The sequence below is a fragment of the Engystomops pustulosus genome, chromosome 1 (genome assembly GCF_040894005.1).
Source record: "Engystomops pustulosus chromosome 1, aEngPut4.maternal, whole genome shotgun sequence".
NCBI classification, from domain to species: Eukaryota; Metazoa; Chordata; class Amphibia; order Anura; family Leptodactylidae; genus Engystomops; species Engystomops pustulosus.
In genome coordinates this window covers 11,353,515-11,372,966 of record NC_092411.1, presented here as the reverse complement: position 1 = coordinate 11,372,966, position 19,452 = coordinate 11,353,515, and positions in this window count along the sequence as shown.

Genomic DNA, 19,452 nt, shown 5'->3' with positions numbered 1-19,452 from the left:
TGAGGATGAGGGGTGACACAAGAGCTTACAGTCTATGAGGATGAGGGGGTGACACAAGAGCTTACAGTCTATGAAGATGAGGGGGTGACACAAGAGCTTACAGTCTATGAAGATGAGGGGTGACACAAGAGCTTACAGTCTATGAGGATGAGGGGGTGACACAAGAGCTTACAGTCTATGAAGATGAGGGGTGACACAAGAGCTTACAGTCTATGAGCATGAGGGGGTGACACAAGAGCTTACCGTCTATGAGGATGAGGGGGTGACACAAGAGCTTACAGTCTATGAGGATGAGGGGGTGACACAAGAGCTTACAGTCTATGAGGATGAAGGGGTGACACAAGAGCTTACAGTCTATGAGGATGAGGGGGTGACACAAAAGCTTACAGTCTATGAGAATGAGGGGGTGACACAAGAGCTTACAGTCTATGAGGATGAGGGGGTGACACAAAAGCTTACAGTCTATGATGATGAGGGGGACACAAGAGCTTACAGTCTATGAGGATGAGGGGGTGACACAAGAGCTTACAGTCTATGAGGATGAGGGGTGACACAAGAGCTTATAGTCTATGAGGATGAGGGTGACACAAGAGCTTACAGTCTATGAGGATGAGGGGGTGACACAAGAGCTTACAGTCTATGAGGTTGAGGGGGTGACACAAGAGCTTACAGTCTATGAGGATGAGGGGGTGACAAAAGCGCTTACAGTCTATGAGCATGAGGGGGTGACACAAGAGCTTGAGGTTGAGGGGGTGACACAAGAGCTTACAGTCTATGAGGATGAGGGGGTGACACAAGCGCTTACAGTCTATGAGCATGAGGGGGTGACACAAGAGCTTGAGGATGAGGGGGTGACACAAGAGCTTACAGTCTATGAGGTTGAGGGGGTGACACAAGAGCTTACAGTCTATGAGGATGAGGGGTGACACAAGAGCTTACAGTCTATGAGGATGAGGGGGTGACACAAGAGCTTACAGTCTATGAGGATGAGGGGCGGGGACACAAGAGCTCACAGTCTATGAGGATGAGGGTGACACAAGAGCTTACAGTCTATGAGGATGAGGGGGTGACACAAGAGCTTACAGTCTATGAGGATGAGGGGGTGACACAAGAGCTTACAGTCTATGAGGATGAAGGGGTGACACAAGAGCTTACAGTCTATGAGGATGAGGGGTGACACAAGAGCTTACAGTCTATGAGGATGAGGGGGTGACACAAGAGCTTACAGTCTATGAAGATGAGGGGGTGACACAAGAGCTTACAGTCTATGAAGATGAGGGGTGACACAAGAGCTTACAGTCTATGAGGATGAGGGGGTGACACAAGAGCTTACAGTCTATGAAGATGAGGGGTGACACAAGAGCTTACAGTCTATGAGCATGAGGGGGTGACACAAGAGCTTACCGTCTATGAGGATGAGGGGGTGACACAAGAGCTTACAGTCTATGAGGATGAGGGGGTGACACAAGAGCTTACAGTCTATGAGGATGAAGGGGTGACACAAGAGCTTACAGTCTATGAGAATGAGGGGGTGACACAAGAGCTTACAGTCTATGAGGATGAGGGGGTGACACAAAAGCTTACAGTCTATGATGATGAGGGGGACACAAGAGCTTACAGTCTATGAGGATGAGGGGGTGACACAAGAGCTTACAGTCTATGAGGATGAGGGGTGACACAAGAGCTTACAGTCTATGAGGATGAGGGTGACACAAGAGCTTACAGTCTATGAGGATGAGGGTGACACAAGAGCTTACAGTCTATGAGGATGAGGGGGTGACACAAGAGCTTACAGTCTATGAGGTTTAGGGGGTGACACAAGAGCTTACAGTCTATGAGGATGAGGGGGTGACACAAGCGCTTACAGTCTATGAGCATGAGGGGGTGACACAAGAGCTTACAGTCTATGAGGATGAGGGGTGACACAAGAGCTTACAGTCTATGAGGATGAGGGGGTGACACAAGAGCTTACAGTCTATGAGGATGAGGGGCGGGGACACAAGAGCTCACAGTCTATGAGGATGAGGAGGTGACACAAGAGCTTACAGTCTATGAGGATGAGGGGGTGACACAAGAGCTTACAGTCTATGAGGATGAGGGGTGATACAAGAGCTTACAGTCTATGAGGATGAAGGGGTGACACAAGAGCTTACAGTCTATGAGGATGAGGGGTGACACAAGAGCTTACAGTCTATGAGCATGAGGGGGTGACACAAGAGCTTACAGTCTATGAGGATGAGGGGGTGACACAAGAGCTTACAGTCTATGAGGATGAGGGGGTGACACAAGAGCTTACAGTCTATGAGGATGAGGGGGTGACACAAGAGCTTACAGTCTATGAGGATGAGGCAGTGACACAGGAGCTTACAGTCTATGAGGTTGAGGGGGTGACACAAGAGCTTACAGTCTATGAGGATGAGGGGGTGACACAAGAGCTTACAGTCTATGAGGATGAGGGGGTGACACAAGAGCTTACAGTCTATGAGGTTGAGGGGGTGACACAAGAGCTTACAGTCTATGAGGATGAGGGGGTGACACAAGAGCTCACAGTCTATGAGCATGAGGGGGTGACACAAGAGCTTACAGTCTATGAGGATGAGGGGTGACACAAGAGCTTACAGTCTATGAGGATGAGGGGGTGACACAAGAGCTTACAGTCTATGAGGATGAGGGGGTGATACAAGAGCTTACAGTCTATGAGGATGAAGGGGTGACACAAGAGCTTACAGTCTATGAGGATGAGGGGTGACACAAGAGCTTACAGTCTATGAGCATGAGGGGGTGACACAAGAGCTTACAGTCTAGGAGGATGAAGGGGGTAACACAAGAGCTTACAGTCTATGAGGATGAGAGGGTGACACAAGAGCTTACAGTCTATGAGGATGAGGGGGTGACACAAGAGCTTACAGTCTATGAGGATGAGGGGGTGACACAAGAGCTTACAGTCTATGAGGATGAGGGGGTGACACAAGAGCTTACAGTCTATGAGGATGAGGCAGTGACACAGGAGCTTACAGTCTATGAGGTTGAGGGGGTGACACAAGAGCTTACAGTCTATGAGGATGAGGGGGTGACACAAGAGCTTACAGTCTATGAGGATGAGGGGGTGACACAAGAGCTTACAGTCTATGAGGTTGAGGGGGTGACACAAGAGCTTACAGTCTATGAGGATGAGGGGGTGACACAAGAGCTCACAGTCTATGAGCATGAGGGGGTGACACAAGAGCTTACAGTCTATGAGGATGAGGGGTGACACAAGAGCTTACAGTCTATGAGGATGAGGGGGTGACACAAGAGCTTACAGTCTATGAGGATGAGGGGGTGACACAAGAGCTTACAGTCTATGAGGATGAGGGGTGACACAAGAGCTTACAGTCTATGAGGATGAGGAGGTGACACAAGAGCTTACAGTCTATGAGGTTGAGGGGGTGACACAAGAGCTTACAGTCTATGAGGATGAGGGGGTGACACAAGAGCTTACAGTCTATGAGCATGAGGGGGTGACACAAGAGCTTACAGTCTATGAGGATGAGGGGGTGACACAAGAGCTTACAGTCTATGAGGATGAGGGGATGACACAAGAGCTTACAGTCTATGAGGATGAGGGGTGACACAAGAGCTTACAGTCTATGAGAATGAGGGGGTGACACAAGAGCTTACAGTCTATGAGGATGAGGGGATGACACAAGAGCTTACAGTCTATGAGAATGAGGGGGTGACACAAGAGCTTACAGTCTATGAGGGTGAGGGGGTGACACAAGAGCTTACAGTCTATGAGGATGAGGGGGTGACACAAGAGCTTACAGTCTATGAGGATAAGGGGTGACACAAGAGCTTACAGTCTATGAGGATGAGGGGGTGACACAAGAGCTTACAGTCTATGAGGATGAGGGGGTGACACAAGAGCTTACAGTCTATGAGGATGAGGGGGACACAAGAGCTTACAGTCTATGAGGATGAGGGGGTGACACAAGAGCTTACAGTCTATGAGGATGAGGGGAGGACACAAGAGCTTACAGTCTATGAGGGGGTGACACAAGAGCTTACAGTCTATGAGGAGGTGACACAAGAGCTTACAGTCTATGAGGATGAGGGGGACACAAGAGCTTACAGTCTATGAGGATGAGGAGGTGACACAAGAGCTTACAGTCTATGAGGATGAGGGGGTGACACAAGAGCTTACAGTCTATGAGGATGAGGGGGACACAAGAGCTTACAGTCTATGAGGATGAGGGGGTGACACAAGAGCTTACAGTCTATGAGGATGAGGGGTGACACAAGAGCTTACAGTCTATGAGGATGAGGAGGTGACACAAGAGCTTACAGTCTATGAGGATGAGGGGATGACACAAGAGCTTACAGTCTATGAGGATGAGGGGTGACACAAGAGCTTACAGTCTATGAGGATGAGGGGGACACAAGAGCTTACAGTCTATGAGGATGAGGGGGTGACACAAGAGCTTACAGTCTATGAGGATGAGGGGGACACAAGAGCTTACAGTCTATGAGGATGAGGGGGTGACACAAGAGCTTACAGTCTATGAGGATGAGGGGTGACACAAGAGCTTACAGTCTATGAGGATGAGAAGGTGACACAAGAGCTTACAGTCTATGAGGATGAGGGGATGACACAGGAGCTTACAGTCTATGAGGATGAGGGGATGACACAAGAGCTTACAGTCTATGAGGATGAGGGGTGACACAAGAGCTTACAGTCTATGAGGATGAGGAGGTGACTCAAGAGCTTACAGTCTATGAGGATGAGGGGGTGACACAAGAGCTTACAGTCTATGAGTACAATAACTAAGTGGAAAAATGTTTTCTTTTTTACTGAAAATATTTGAATTTCCCCTAAGTCTTCGACTTCTCTATTTTCATAGAAGGAGGTAACAATTTGAAGTGTCATCCGATTTTTTTGGCAGTTTGTCACATAATTTTCTTTATTACTTCTCATAAGTGCAAAGTTCTATGAAATTATCCCTCCTGTGTTGAAGATTAGGGACATGAAAGTAACTCATCGCCTGTACTTAGGATAGTGGATAAATTACAGATCCGGAGAATGTGGAGCCGGAAGACCCGCAGTCATTGGAGTGTGAGTGCGCATGCATGACTGCTAAGACTGGAGAACCCCTCTAAGGCTGACAGTGGGCCCCCATACCCATTTGGTCCCCATATTGATGTGTCTGCTCCTGTTTACCATTATCATTTAGTGGGAAAAGGTCCTAGAGGGTATTTTTGCGTTGCGTTTTTGCCATGTAGTTTATTCTAAGACCAACCAGCTGCAGCTCCGCCTCCATTTACAGCATGAGTCTCACTTACAGGATGCTGCAGCTTCTTACCCCTCCTCCCCCTCCTCCTCATCTTTAATTTCCAATGACTGAAAACCCTAAAACCCAAGTCACAGCAAACATGTAAATGAAAAGAAATAAAAAAATTCCATCACGGATCCTTCCAGGTCTCAGCTGATACTGCATCATAGCTGTTGGGTGGGCTTGCAGTTTGCGGTCACCCAGGTCGCCCTCATGCTCTCTGGGTGTCACTGAACAATTTTTAGTAATGTGACACGTTGTCATGGCGCCGCGGCGCAGAGACACAATAGAAACACTCGCTCCATTCTTAGAATTCTGAGACGGAATCTGTAAAAAGATTACAATCGCAGATAAAAAGGGACGTTTAGAAAATCACGTCGATTCTGTGTATTGTAAGGAGGATGGGAGGGGGGGAGCAGTCTGCGCAACGTGACAGCACGACCTCAGGCAGGAAACTCCGCAGGATTTTCAGGGTTTTTCTTATATGGATCTTTTTAAGAATTTTTATTTATTGTTTGCAGTTACGTAAGTTTTTCCAACTTTGCTTTTCATTACTTACAGCCCGAGGCCTCTTAAAGGGATCATATGCCATGACCTTTGTTTTGTCTTATTTAAAGGTGAATTTCCACCTTCTAATGTTACGGCGTATTATTAGGATATGAGGGGATGACCTATGGAACCTGTTCAGATCGCACAAAATTCATGATCCGCGGTCCAGGACCCGGTGGTTCCTACCCTATACAGTGGCATTGCCAGGCCACCCAAGGACCATGTGTTATATCTTCCTTAAAGGAGTAGTCTGGAGGTTCAAAACAACCCTTTAGAGTGGCCACAAGTGACATCACACCTGTACATAGACTCAGACATGACCCATATACAGAAGTGGTGCTGTTTCGGGTATACATTGAGGCTCATTTACTAAGGGTCCACGGAGCGCATTTTCGTCGGGTTTCCCGTCGATTTCGGATTAGCGCCACATTTAACAGGGGTTTTTGGCGCACTCAATCAAATTTTTTCACATCGGCGCCGGCTTTCACGAGACACAAATGGGGGCCGGGCCGTCGGACGAACCGACGGATTCGGACAACGTGCAGGATTTAACATCATAAATTGTGTCGCAAGCCAAGCACTTACATGCACCGGGAAGAAGAAGACGAACTCCGGCGGACCTGAGCGGGGAAGCGACACATGCAGGATATCAGGCGCACAATGTTAGCGAATCACGCCGGACTTCATCTTCGTCGGACCATCCGGATCGGGGATTGTGACAGGACCGGGTAAGTTAATGTGCCCCATTATCTTTGTTGTTGTAATCTGGACAATCTTGACCATACTTCAACCATGTAGACAGTGCACAGCGCAGACCTTGAAATTTTGTGTTAGTTGTTACTCCCCCATTTGAGTGGGTAACACATCCATCTATGTGACTAGGGCATCCATTATACATTATCCATTATATCAGTATTAAGAGGTTCACCTACTCTTCCAGAGTTCAACGCTTATTCAAGGAGCCTCCTGCACATTTCAGGAGAGTTGCCAAGTATGCCTTTAATCAACTCCTAAAATTATGCAAATTAGTCAGAAGGGCTCTGGGAAGTGTTACCAGCGCTCCTCTGTGTTGCTGCTTCACATGCTGTGACAGTACTCCCCCCCCCTTCCCCATCACTGTGTGAGATTACATCAGGCAGAGGGATGGGGAAGTGCTGAGGGTCAAGAGGGAGGGGAGTCAGAATAACAGCCTGTAAAGCTACAGCACAGAGGGGCACTGGTAACGCCTCCAAGAGCCGTTCTGGTTCATTAGCATAATTTCATTTAAAAGTTGATGTTAGAGGAAAGAGGCCATGGGTAACAAATATAAGGAGATACCACAGTCCCGGTGCCTGGATCTATAAGTAATGTCCCTGGTTTATCAGGATGGATTCTGATGGGAGATTTCCTTTATTTTTCATGCTATCCGGCCACTAGGGGGCAACCTTTGGATACAGAGAAGTCCAATAACTTGGTTCGGATTCCCATCAGCAGATTTCTACAGCCCTGGTTCCTACACATGATGTACTTTCTCCCTGAAGCTGTCGGATGATAATTTGCGCGGTAACGATGACAGTCGGCACTCCATCTATCAGGCGACACGTAGCAGGACGCAGATGAAGACGCTCGCAGAGTGGAATATTTACACTGGCAAATTCTTTTCCTGGGAATAGTTGAGGGTTGGCGTAATGCTGAGCGAAAAAGAATTATGGCAGAAAAATGTGACCAGCGCCCAAGAGCCCCTCAAAGTGTACGTTCCCCGGCCCACCTAAATACACAGCGCAGCCCGCCCCTGGCCCAGCTGGCACCGCTCCTGGACTCCTGGTGAAACACATTACATCAAATACTCGCAGGTTTTACAACACAGATGTGACACGATGGGGGTTGTAGTCTGGAAGGAACGTATATTACTGATACATTGTAACAAAAGATTTGTTATGGTGTCCTGGATAATGATGTGGACTATGGATCTATAGGTCGGGACCAGAACGTGGCCTACCTTGTATACCCGGGGGCATGAAGATTATGTGACTGGCACTGCCACATGGGTGCTTGTGGCTTTGGTACTATTTAGTGGCAGAAAGGACCTTTGTTGGGTCCTAAAACCCAATCCCCAATTTTATTCTATGATTTATAGAACTGGTCTGCAGACACTTTATGGCCAAGTCTCCTGTGCGCAGGTCGTACCCCCTGCACCCGCTGCTTATGTGTATTACTGGCACAGTTATATGGGCACTGCCAGGACTTTTGTGTCATATGTGATTGTCAGCATTGACTCCTCTTTATTCCTGTCTATCTTGTCCAGAGATATAGAGGTACAACAGGGTGGCCCAATGTGTGGAGGCCATGGGTGTAAGGGTACATGGGTGCACCCAGACCCAGGTGACTTGGGGAGCCCATAAGATGTCTTTTCCCAGCACTATAAATATAATAGGTGTGGGTGGGTGGGGGTCTGGTACAGATTTTGCACTAGGACCCCATAGCTTTATTTACCCAGCACTGCCCCTTTCTTATGCATTAAATACTTTTAACGACTTAAGGGAAATCTACCATCAAATCCATCAAGATAAACCAAGGACCCTTACTCATAGATCCAGGCACAATGAATATTCGTCATCCATTATACTAATGAGCCTGAAGGGCTTTGGTTTTTGATACCATAGCCCTTCTGTGCTGCAGCTTCACAGTCTGTTACACTGTGCAGGAGCACATCCCCCTGTGCGATATTACATCAGGCAGAGGAAGGGGGAAGTGCTGAGGGAGCAGGGGAAGGGGGAGACAGTGTAACAACCTATAAAACAACAGCACACAGGGGGCTCTGGTAACTCCCCCCAGATCCCTCCCTCATTAATGTAATTATAATAGTTGACATTAGGAGAAATGAGGTCATGGATAACAAAATATAAAAATTTTTAAGAAATTCCCACATTTTGATAATATATTTCCTTTAAGGAGCTGACAGGATCTTTGTTATGTTCGGATCCAATCTCCAGCTGCTGTGAGACTACAACTCCCAGCATGCACACTTGCTCTGCTGTTCTCTGGATTCCTATAATCTTGGATATCTAGTTGCTAACTTTTGGCCTTGGCTGATATCAGAGAACAATAACATGTAAAATGAAATGGCTGATAACAAGAAACAATAATATTGGACTGTACAATATGTTATTTAGTAGTTGGTGTATATAGGCCCTTTATAAGGGCCACTGATACGTTGTAGCAGTACAATATGTCATTTAGTAGTTGGTGTATATAGGACCTTTATAAGGGCCACTAATACACTGTAGCTGTACAATATGTCATTTAGTAGTTGGTGTATATAGGACCTTTATAAGGGCCACTGATACATTGTAGCTGTACAATATGTCATTTAGTAGTTGGTGTATATAGGACCTTTATAAGGGCCACTGATACGTTGTAGCTGTACAATATGGTATTTAGTAGTTGGTGTATATAGGACCTTTATAAGGGCCACTGATACATTGTAGCTGTACAATATGTTATTTAGTAGTTGGTTTATATAGGACCTTTATAAGGGCCACTGATACGTTGTAGCTGTATGTCATTTAGTAGTTGTGTATATAGGACCTTTATAAGGGCCACTGATACGTTGTAGCTGTACAATATGTTATTTAGTCATTGGTGTTTATAGGACCTTTATAAGGGCCACTGATATGTTGTAGCTGTACAATATGTTATTTAGTAGTTGGTGTATATAGGACCTTTATAAGGGCCACTGATACGTTGTAGCTGTACAATATGCAGGGTGTTTCCATGGGATCCGGCTTCCCGGTATTCCCGGCTTTCCAGAGGTTACTTTTTTACCACAAGCCCCTTAAGTGAATCCAGCAGCAGCAGCAGCAGCAGAGGGGAGAGCGCGGGCAGCTGCTGCGGCTCCTCCGTTCCAGCACAGTGGCCTCTTTTCATGGGCGGCATTTCCAGGGGTGACCGAGGGATTAGCCAAAGGGTAATCAAAGACGACTTCAGGCGAGAAGATTGGGTTTCAAAGATCCCTGAAGAATTTCATTCTTTAGGACTGGAGAGGTATTTGTATATTATAAAAAAACAAGAGCGAGATTAACCCCCGAGGTTTCCATGGAAAACGGTAAAATGGATTTTTTATTTCATATATTATACAGAAAAATTCCATAAAATCCGGATGTTTCATAAAACTGCAGAGAACCCTCCGAGTACTTCGTTACTTCGGTCCATTGATCATCTGATCGCCACCGATCTGGTTTGTCCCTCCCCAAGATCGGCTTCTATGGCTAGGAGTAGCCTCATTTAGGCCACATGGGCCATAGGTGCTGGATAAGTGGACGCTCTACAAAATATACAAAACCTTCCGATTACCTCTCTCATATATTGATCATCTGATCGCTACCGATCCGACCCAAAGATTGGCTTTTATGGCTAGGAGAAGCCTCATACACGACCCGTGCAGAGGACCTAGAAGAGGAGTGACTCATGACTCAGCCGCGTTGAGCCTCTTGCCTCAGGCAGCACTACTTGCAGCAAGATGGCGGCAGCATTAGGGGCGCAGTCACTTGCTACAAAGCACTGACCTGACACTTAAAAATAGCTTCTCTTAGCACCCAATGTCAGCACCCACCTACCTACCTACATTACTTTTGGATGGGGCAGTGGGGGCGCTATTCTATAAGGTGCCATACATTTTAGGTTCCCCCCTGATGCCAGTCATACCATATCAGGACCTACCATTTCTGACACATGGAAAGAGGAGCCCTGAGATGCCAGTAGGTTGCCAGAAAGCCACCAAGTCTTATGTACAGAGACAGGTCCATAATCTGAATCCACAAAGCCTAATTACTACCCCTCAATTGTATCCTTAATCTCTAATCCACCTTTATTCAATGCATATGCAAATTAGCCTGCAAGTGCAAAAGGGGCGGATCCAATCATCTATAGACTGCTGGATGCACTCTGGGTTCCCCCTGGAATCATTGCCCAATGATGCTATTTTAGCTGTGATTGACATTTCCAGCCTTTGCCTATATAGTGACTGTCAATATGTAAGTATGGTCTTTGCCCCGCCCCCAGTGCACTTGCAGGCTGGTTTACATACCCACAAAAAGATGATCTCTGTATAACTCAGTTACAGTATGGATTAGTAAAGGTGCTATTATAGTTTCTTTGAGGCTTTTACGTCCTGATACATTGCCTCGTAGGTTTAGTGTGCTTGGTTTACAGTCCTTCATCCTGGTGGTAGATTTCCTTTAATTTAAATACTGGCAAATTGATTTTCAAAGGTTCTTATAGCAGAGATAATAATAATAATTCCTGTATTTATATAGCGCACACAGATTACGCAGCGCTGCACAGAGCTGCCAAATTGGTCCCTGTCCCCAATGGGGCTCACAATCTAATCATCCTACCAGTATGTTTTGGAGTGTGGGAGGAAACCGGAGGACCCAGAGGAAACCCACGCAAACATGGAGAGAACATACAAACTCTTTGTTGACCTTGGGACTTGAACCCAACTTTAGAAGATAGGTGCAGCTCTAGAGAAGTCTTACAGCACTTCCTTTCATAACATTGCACCAGGACCTTTCAGGCGCCAGCCGGTCATGTTCGTTGCCATTGAGGCCATTAGGTCCCTTTCAGTTCCATAGGGAAGGAACCGGATTTGTGTGTCTAGTGCAGACGCGCCTGTTGTGTCCTAAATAACTCATTAGTCTACGGCTGGAACAGTCATTGTATCATCACCGTAAAACTGCGCTGTGTCAACAAGTTTAAACTTGGGCGAGCAGACGGGCGGAGGAGCGGGGGGCCTCATTGCAGCGTGTAGAGACAACGCGAGCATAACCCCAGCGCCTGGGCCTGGTAGCGCAGGACCTCTCGCTACATTCCTGCTCCCCTCTCTAGACCTGGAATGTTTGCTATGTCTTTGTTTTCCCGGGATAATGGGCCGGCGAATTATTATTATTCCGATTTTTCGTAATACGCCCCTTGTGAGGAGGGAGGTGGAGCCGATCCGGTGCGCGTCTTACTTTCCCAAAAGTATCTGATTGCAGCGACTCAGAGGTTGGGTAAAAAAACGTTCTCTTTTCCTGAACTGTTTAACAAATACAAACATTGTGCGGCGGCGAGAGGGCGAGGGGAAAGAGTCGCGCAGGTTTGAAGGTTCGGGTCACATTTACATTCTGAGACGCTGTTCCTTCTCTTAAAGAGACAGTAACTGCTCCCAGCCATCGGACGCGTATCCCTTTAAGGATGCGAGGACAGAAACAGGGACAAGCGGAGGCAACTTTTTCGATTTTTTGTTCAACTTTGATTGCAATTTTTTTAAAAATGAAGCAAAACGCGTTGCAACGCTTGTACGTTGCGTTATACTTTATCTGTTGGAAAAAAAAACATATAAAATGTTTAAAAAAAAAAAATTAAGAGACATTTAAAGGGGGGATCTGTCCATTCAGCAGATGGTAGAAGATGTGCAATCAGACCCTTTGTAGATGATGTTAGTAGCAGCAGGACTGTGATATATGGATTTATATGTCAGGAATGTAACTTCTCCAAGTGCAATGGGGGCGTGTCCTAACACTGCTGTGCTCTGTGCTCTGCAGACAGTGTTAGGTATTGTCCATGGAAAGATGCGTAATCAGACCTTTGTGTACTTTGTAAGTAGCAGCAGAATTGTGAAAAATGAAGTTTTATTTCATGAATGTAACTTCTCCAAGTACATTGGGGGCATATCCTCACACTGCTGTGCTCTTTGCTCTGCAGACAGTGTTAGGTATTGTCCATGGAGACCTTTGTGTATAGCAGCAGAATTGTGAAGAATTAAGTTTTATTTCATGAATGTAACGTCTTCAAATAGACTGAGGGCATTTCCTCACACTGCTGTGCTCTTTGCTCTGCAAACAGTGTATTTAGATATTGTCCATGGAGAGATGCATAACCAGACCTTTGTGTACATTGTTAGTAGCAGCAGAACTGTTAAGAATGGATTTTTAATTTAAGAATGTAAGTTCAGATGAACTTGGGGTGTGTCCTCACACTGCTGTGCTCTGTAGACAATGTTATGTATTGTCCCTGGAGTGATGTGTAGTCAGACCTTTAAGTGTGTTGTTAGTAGTAGCAGCAGGACTGTGAAATATGAATTTATATTCCAGGATTGTAGCTGATGGGATGTCCTCACACTGCTGTGCATTGTACTGCATCATAGCTCCTCCTTTGTTCTGTGAATGTAGCAAGAGTCTGGTCAATTATTACACTGAGCTGTGTGGCAATTCTAAGCAGAGATATAAGGCCACAGCAGTGTGAGGATACACCCTAAGTGCTACAATCCTGGTATAAATCTATAGATCTACAGGGACAATACCTCACACTGGCTGCAGAGTGCTAAGAGAACACAAGTGTGAGGAAATTCACTCAGTGCAGTAAGTCCAGCTGCAATCCTGGAATATAAATCCTTATTTCACAGTCCTGCTGCTACTAACATCATACACAAAGATCTGATTACACATCTTTCCAGGGACAATACATAACACTGGTCTCCATGGTCAACACTGCTGAGGATATTGCAATACCAGACCCAGCCTGGAGTTAGGTGTGGCGCTCTTTATGTATGAACCAGGTGCACACTAATGCGGTCACTGGACGGTGCGATCTGAACCAATTGGGCCAAGAGATTTCATAACTGGTACATTGGACCCAGGTTCTGGAGTGATAAAGAACACAGAGAATATATTATCCCTGGGGCAGCAACATTGTTACTTATCAACCTTCAGGAATCTACAGACAAATATGAAGCCTCCAGCACTTGGACTATTCCCAAACATAGAAGGTGTCGCCCCATAGAGCGAGGAGGACGACCTCAGTGCGCGATCCATGGCCCGGGGGACAGACGAGAACCGTACTCTTCCTGTGGGCACACGGCCAATAGAATCTGATTTATATATCATTGTTAGACAGTTGCCATGACATCTTATGTTACATTGTAACTACTTTCTGCTCTCTGATACATTGATCACAGTATGTCCCACTGATCGACCTAGGGAACAGTGCCCCCGCAGGGGAGATGGAGTATTACAATATCCCTATGCACTGGGTCCTCCAGTTTGTAAGAAGTTCTTTATAGTCACTATGGACTGGACTAAGGACCCTGATGAAGGATACCCATTATTAAAGGGATATTCCAGAGAGTTTTAAGTCATGCAGTTTGCCTTGGTGAAAGTGGCTCCTCTACCTTTATACGTTCACTTTTATGGGGTATAGAATACATCGCATTAAGGGGATAAGGGGCGCAATATGATACTAGAACACCCCCTTTAAGTCATAACTGCTGGAATTAGATTCCTTAGGAAAAACAAATTCCTGGAATAAATTGTAAGTTCTGGATAAAACACAACAAAATCCGCAACGAGGAAAACAATCCACAAACAGGAGACGACGACCTTCAGCGAGACACAAAAATACAGATAGAAGAAGTGACCTTTCCTCCAAAAACACGAAACAGGCAAGAAACGATGATGGTGGCGGCTTATAACAACCCCCAGCTGTACTTCTGCCTCGTACGGTATGTCATGGCGGTCAGCAGGGAATCTTAAAGGGGTAGTATAGGACATCGTTTTGGCACCTAAAATGATAATTTGTCCCTCTTTGTACAAGTGGGCGGTGCTAGGATGTATGTTTCAGCCTAGGACCACCCACCTGACAATATAGCTCCTAATTAGCATATGTTGGGCTGAAACATTGGTCAGGTTCTAGAGAAAAAATGGCATCATTAGTGGAGCCAAAGATCTTCTTTAAATATCCACTTTGTCTTATCTAATAATTTCTCACTACCGGGTCGGAGACTTCCCAAAAAGGAGGATCTGTTATCCTGATATTTTAAAGACATTCCAATATTTCCCCCTGAAATATCCATTCTAGATCTTCTTATTCTTCCTCTGTGATGTGCAGTTCCTCTGTTACTCCTCCTGGGAAAGCTATGAATAAAACTGTCAACTGGGCGGTTCCATGTTCTTTGCCACCGTCCAATCACAGTGGTCTCCGGAACCAGAAGATGGCAACGTCACAGTCTTTATACATTTCCCGGAGGAATAACTGAGGGTCCGTAAAACATTTTGGGGAATTCTAGAATCCAGTAAAACGGACCCGTCCGCAGTGTGAACAGGGGGGGGGAGTCGCTACATTCTTCAATATGGCGGCCGCGTCTAAGACGTCTCAGCTTCTCCCTCTGACGGCGGCTTGGGTCTGCTCCGTTTCCGGCGTTACACAACCCTCATAAATGATGCATCTCGTGCGCTATATGCTAATTATGGGATTAATTAAACAACAACAAAAAAAAAGAAGAAGTCATAAAGCCCCGGCCGTGTAATTACAGAGGATTGTGTCTCACGGTGAGAGGAGACGTCCCGGCCTGAGATGAGCGTCTACAAGTTCATTCATCCTCCAGATAATGAGCCCTTTGTCTTGGGATGAAGAAGTAAGAACGGCTTTTCCCCGAGATTATTATTTTACGCGGCGCGCCAAAGAGCGGAGTGTACAAAGCGCCGTCTGCCCCGGCATAATGATAATATTACACAGCGTTATTCATAGATAAAAGCCGCTGACGTCTCGCAACGCGCACCGCCCTGGCTACTGAGCGGTGTAATACACAGGCCACGAGGGGTTATACGGGATATAAGGGGAGGTGACCCGACAGCCGTGACTTTACATCCTGGTCCAACTTCTATAACTCCTTTAGGATACGTGGGGGTAGATTTCCGTATAATCCAACTGCATGGGGCCCCAGAGACCACCGGGGCCCCACACAGTGGAACAGATACAAGTTCTCAGAGGGGTCAGGAAACCAGTTGGAGCCAGATCAAGACCCATAGGGGCACATTTACTTACCCGGCCCACAGAGTTCCCGCAATACGGAGTGTCCGGCGATCATGCACTCCGGCGCAATTCACTAAGATCGTGCACCCGATATCCTGCAGATGTCGCTTCCCCGCTCAGGTCCGCCGGAGTTCACCTTCTTCTTCCTGGTGCATGTAAGGAAAACCTAACGAAAATGCGGCCGTAGGACCCTTAGTAAATAAGCCCCATAATCTCATAGTACAAACCTTGGTATGACACGACGCTGCCCGCTGCTGTTATCCTGCTGTTAAGCTTACACTTAAAGGAAATCTACGACCAGGATGAAGGATTGTACACCAAGGGCTCTGGGCTTCATATGTGTTAATGGAGTCTGGAGTCCCTCAGGCTCATTTGCATATTTTTTAAAGCCATTTTCTTTCTTAAGCACAAGGGCATAGGAAGCTAAAAGAAGAAAAGATCCTGCCAGAAGGGGCGCTCTAAAGGACATCTACCACCAGGTTGAAGGACTGTAAACAAAGCACTGATATACTGCCCCCCTTGCAGGATCTGCTCTTCTTTTAGCTTATGCCCTGTTTTTTTTCCAAAAAAAGGCTTTAAAATTATGCAAATGAGCCTGAGGGGTTCCTGGTTTCAGAGTTGTTAATATTTGCATAGTTGGTATCATTTGCATAATTAAAAAAAAGCCTTTTTTCTTAAAAACAAGGGAATAAGTAGCTAAAAGAAGAGTGGATCCTGCCAGAGGGAACACACACCAGTATGTATGTATGCTTAGTTTATAACACCTCATCCTGGTGGTAGATTTCCTTTAAAACAGAACATTATAGTCGGGGGTCTGGTGTAGATTTTGTATTGGGGTCAGGTTACGCCTCTGCTTCCTGACAATATCCATAAACTAGATTCAGATCGGGAGCCGTCTGGCTGCAGGTAATATGGAAAATATCGGGAGCGCAGTGCGAGCCAGGGATGGAGCAGGGCGTACAGTGCGCTGATTTACACGGCTTCACCTGGGTCTCTATAAACACTAAGTGCTCTGTGAATGGAATGATTCATATTGTAATGGACGGGGCCTGACATACCGGATTGTTGTGTCATCGCAACGTCGTAAGCAGCTCCCTCCGTACACATCGGCCGCAGTCGCTCATCAGCGAGTATTACAAGTCTAGGTGTGTTTTATTTCTGCCTCCCTGTACAGACAGCGGGACATACCGAGACGAGCGCAGTAATACCTACCTGGCCCTGCCTCGTCTGCCACATGACCTATGACCTGGTTAGGATTCTAAATATTGGGTCAGAGATAAGTAGCGTGTGAGCTGTACCACTCGTACTATGAGGAATGTTACAACCAACGCAAGGAAATCCGTCCATGACCCAGAAATCCTGCAACTTTTTTCCATTCTGGCAGAGACTGACCCTAATTCTTAAAGGGATCTGTCAGTGTCAGGTATTGTCCCTGGAGAGATGTGTAATCAGACCTTTGTGTATGTTGTTAGTAGCAGCAGGACTGTGATATATAAATTTTCCAGGGTGGAAGCTTCTCCAAGAGTCCTGGGGGGGTGTCCTCACACTGCTGTGCTCTCTGCAGCCCGTGATAGGTATTGTCCCTAGTCATCTGTGTAATCAGACCTCTGTGTATGTTCTTAGTAGCAGCAGGACTATAAAAATTATATTCCAAGATTGAAGCTTCTTCAAGTTACCTCACACTTCTTTGCTTTCTGCAGCCACTGTTAGGTATTGTCCCTGGAGAGATGTGTAATCAGACCTTTATGTCTGTAGTTCGTAGCAGCAGCAAGGCTGTGATATATGGATTTATACTCCAGGATAGTAGCTGGACTTGATGCACTGGAGGTCCTCACACTGCTGTGCTCTCTACTCTAAGTGTTAGGTATTGTCCCTGGAGAAATGTGTAGTCATAACTTTGTGAGTGTTGTTATTACCAATGGGAAAACAGATAGCGCCAAAAAAACTTCTGCTTTATATCTAAATGATTGGAGAGTGTGTCCTAACACTGCTGTGCTCTTAGCTGTCTGCATTGAAATTCTCAAAAAGCCCCCCCCCCCGGCAACTATCCTAGTGCATAAATCCACACATCACAGTCCAGCTGCTACTAACAAGATACACAAGGGTCTGATTATGGTTCAATCAAGTCAAGGGTCTGATTATACATCTCTCCACGGACACTGGCTGCAGAGGGCACAGAGCACAGCAGTGTGAGGACATGCCCCCAGCAACAATCCTACAGTATAAATCCATAATTCACAGTCCTGCTGCTACTAACAACATACACAAAGTTCTGATTATACATCTCTCCGTTGATAATTCCTGACACTGGCTGCAAAGGGCACAGAGCACAGCAGTGTGAGGACAATTGACACAGTACAGAGGGGTCTTGTACCCATGTGCTGCCACTCCATGTCTTTGGGACAGATGCAGATTGCTGAGTGTTGTGCTCAATGATCTCTATCAGCCCCCTGGAGACTGAATGGGGGGGTCTTACGCATATGCAACCATTGTTCAGCCAAATTCGGAAAGGGGGACCCACAATCTTATGATTGTTGGAAAACCCAGACCCCTATTCTGTTAATTTGTTATAAGTTAAGATATGATCATAATATGATGATATTTCCCTCATATGATGTTATGGATGATTACTAGACCCCCCCTCCCCCAGGGACCCCCCCCCATCCTTTGATAAAAGTAAAATTGATACAAAAACTGAGAATTGTAACTTTGTATATAGGAGGTTCTGCTCCTGCCCCTCCCCCGCCACAGCCTCTCCCAGACTCGCATATAATGGAGACTTATTATCTCCTGCGACGCCTCCTCGCACCCTCCCTGCATTTTATAGATCTTCTTTTCCTTAATGAAATTTTTAAAGTTTATGTTTATGGGAAAATAATGAAAAATAATGGGATTGATGTTCACTTTTTTTTTCCCCATCATTCTCTAAATTTCCAGATGTACATTTTTGGCTACACATCCGATAAGCGGATCCTTCCCTCCTTACATTTCGCAAGGTCGGAAAATATCAAAGTCAGAGAGGGAGCCGGCCCTTTAAATTGAGGAGGGGTGGGAAGTGGCAATGTGAGCAATTGCCTGAAGTGATTACAGGCAGTCCCCGGGTTACATACAAGATAGGGTCCATAGGTTTGTTCTTAAGTTGAATTTGTATGTAAGTCAAAACTGTATATTTTATAATTGTAGCTATAGACAAAAAAATTTTTTGGCCTCAGTGACAATTGGAGTTTATAAATCTTTTGTATTCACAACCTTAGTGAATGCCGGCAGACCCGAATCCTCGTCGGACAACGCGCCGCAGGATCGTGACTGGACCGGGGAGTAAATGAGCCCCAGTGTGTTTACCTCTGAGGATCCTTTCTGCCATAGAAAAATATGGGGAGTCCATGGAAGTCTATGGGAGATTGCTAGATTGTCATTGTTTGTGCCGATATTCCTCTACTCCTCCCCCCAGTAGATCTATACTTCTTCTGCCAGGGAGGAGATTAGAGAATCCCTATGATTTGCTTGTGTTACTTTGTATCTGAATTTCTACAGTAAAGAAGGAAACTGTTCCCTGCAGACCCGGACTCTCTGGACTTATGTCCCATTGGGGTGCACTGCGCCTTACCATCCCTTCTGAAGACCCCTGATGACTCCTCGGCAGTGCCTGGTGGACCCAGCATAACGTTGGGGCCACCCCTAACAAGGGCACTGCATCACCATCCAATGTTTTTCCATTAGGAAAGTTTTGTGATGACCCAATACTATTGCAATATGTTCCATTGGG